The following is a 2,299-nucleotide window of genomic DNA, read 5'->3' as shown; positions in this document are numbered from 1 at the left end:
GCGGAGGTCACGGGTTCGAATCCCGTTGAAGCCCTGATTTTTTTTCAGGCTTCTTCTTTCCAATTGCTTAAATTGGAAAATTTACTGCGATGATCACATTTCCACTTTCATATTTTAACTGTTAGTTATATTCAGCGCTATCTTTGGTGTCTTGATTATAGCCGTAAAAGTCAAACATAACTGTGAAAAAGTAGGTCCGACGGTATGAATGTCATCTCGCCGAGAAATGGCTAGAACGATCGACTTAGACTGAAAACTTTTCGGTGCATGTGCACATCTGAAAGAGTTTACTACTGACCGTCGCTTTTCTTATTTTGTTGTTTTGTTTTCGTTATAATTGAAATATGCAAAATAGCCATTGTGAAATTTCCAAGCTACTACGTTTTCCACCATGTCGTTCACCGTGCGTTAAATTATTTCGAACAAGAAACGAGTAAAGATTATTAGTTCATGATCTATTCAATCATACACGTATTTAGCTGGAAACTTGTCTACTTGACCACAGTTGAATCGTACTCCCATTTTTGTACCCTCATTAATTTGATAATAATAATTTGTTCTATACAATACATCCAAACAAATGGATGCTTGAGGCGATTGAAAAAATCGAGGGATGGGGGGCGGGGAATTCATACGGTTACACAGACAAGTTCTACGTAAATATCACTTCCCGTAATTGGGTCCAATTGATCGGTTGTGTTTATAGGTTAAACCAACAGAGCTACAAAACGTGCTTATGCGAAATTCCATATACAAGATAAACCTATCGAACAATTTGAGCCCTCAGGATGTGAGAAGGTAAGAAGCTTCGAGTGATAAGTTTAAACTTCACGTAGTATATTACAAGCTTAAGAACATCTGAGAATCAAGATCAGCGTTTACGAGAATTCGTTATATGATTGTGAATGAAACTCACGCGGGTTCACTTGCAGTAGCCAACATTGTTTCCGATAAGCGTTGTTAGTTAATATTTAGTCGGTAAATTCAAAGGGTCTCAGGGTGCTGCCATTGTCGATACAAGTTATTATAAAACAATTTCTTTAAAAGGGAAATGCAATCATTTTCTGGCCAAATAGGTATTTTAATAATATTAAAATACTAGTACTGTTTAGTAATATTTATTACGTTGTGGTGTCATGAACGTAAAAGGAAACGGTTCTAATGCCGCCGGAAAAATTCATTAATTTTCTACCCTATGAGCTAAATAAAGATCTCCTAAACAGCCGGATACATCTTACTTTGACTGACACACCTCTATATATCTTCATATGCGAGAAGTTTTGCGAAAAATTATCAGTTGGCGAGTGAAGCTGGTACAAGCAAGATGAAAACTGTAGCGACTTGGATGTTGGCAGTACTCCTTTCTTTAGTGTTGGTCGAAGGAATTGCTCCCGCAATACCCGGCGGTAAACTAGTTATCATAGAGATCCCGTGTGCTTAAACCAAAACCTACCATAATTGTTTTATGATAGCCCCTGGATCACTTCATTATTTGATAAGTTTTAATCCTACCTCATTGAATGTTCTGTTTGCTTCTTTTTTCTTCTTCTTGAATGAGTTCAGTTTTCGATGTAAACCATACTATCATCGATTTCAGCTAGGTATCAACTGACGTTATTATTCAATTACTTCTCGTAAACGGCGTTTTCACTCCACTATTTTTAGGGAAAGTTGCAGGAGAGAGAAAATCCAGCAGAATACTCGAAGATGAACGCCCGCAGGCGCTTGAAAGAGGTTAGTGCAGAAATCTCCCAGTAGCGAACAACTTTTTTGAGTTGGTTATTTTTAAGTGTGGCCTGTGTCATTTTGGGTACTGTGGTACATTCGTACTTATATGCAACGAGCTACATTGCAAATATCTTAAGAGTCAAGAAGAGGCGTCATCTTTTTTTCTTCTTACAGACGAGTGAAGGCGAGTAGGATTAGGGCGTGAGATTTTCCTGAAACACGCGCCCCTCTTGTCGCTCCTGTTTCACGGAGAGAGCCCGCTAATTCTATTCATTCTTTTATGTTTATATTGCTTGTTTAGACAACACTGGAGCTCAAGTACCGAAGAGAAATCTGCTTACAGGCCCGTGAGCTGGGATGTGGAGTGGAGCAACAGAAATGAAACCACGTCAACTCAAGACAGCAAAGCTTACCATAATTTAACGGTCGCCTGCTTTATTAAATAATTTAATTGAAATATAAAACGCTGCTGCAAAAATAAACTTTTTAAATCCATAAGAGATTGTGTCCTTATGATAAACATACATCGGTTACAATGTGTAAAAATAAAATCTGTGGATGATACAATGGA

General features: G+C 37.8%; 1 long non-coding RNA gene across 1 annotated transcript; it reads left to right on the top strand.

Annotated features, from left to right (window-relative positions):
- The first annotated feature begins 735 nt into the window (after window positions 1–735).
- Window positions 736–2,299, top strand: LOC149041729 (uncharacterized). The gene is made up of 3 exons (XR_016179343.1): window positions 736–798; window positions 1,666–1,734; window positions 2,030–2,299. It is a non-coding gene; the product is annotated as an uncharacterized LOC149041729 (long non-coding RNA).

This window comes from Pocillopora damicornis, chromosome 8, assembly GCF_964200805.1.
Source record: "Pocillopora damicornis chromosome 8, jaPocDami1.2, whole genome shotgun sequence".
NCBI classification, from domain to species: Eukaryota; Metazoa; Cnidaria; class Anthozoa; order Scleractinia; family Pocilloporidae; genus Pocillopora; species Pocillopora damicornis.
The sequence above is the reverse complement of the archived record's forward strand: the minus strand, read 5'-3'. Positions and strand labels throughout refer to the sequence as shown.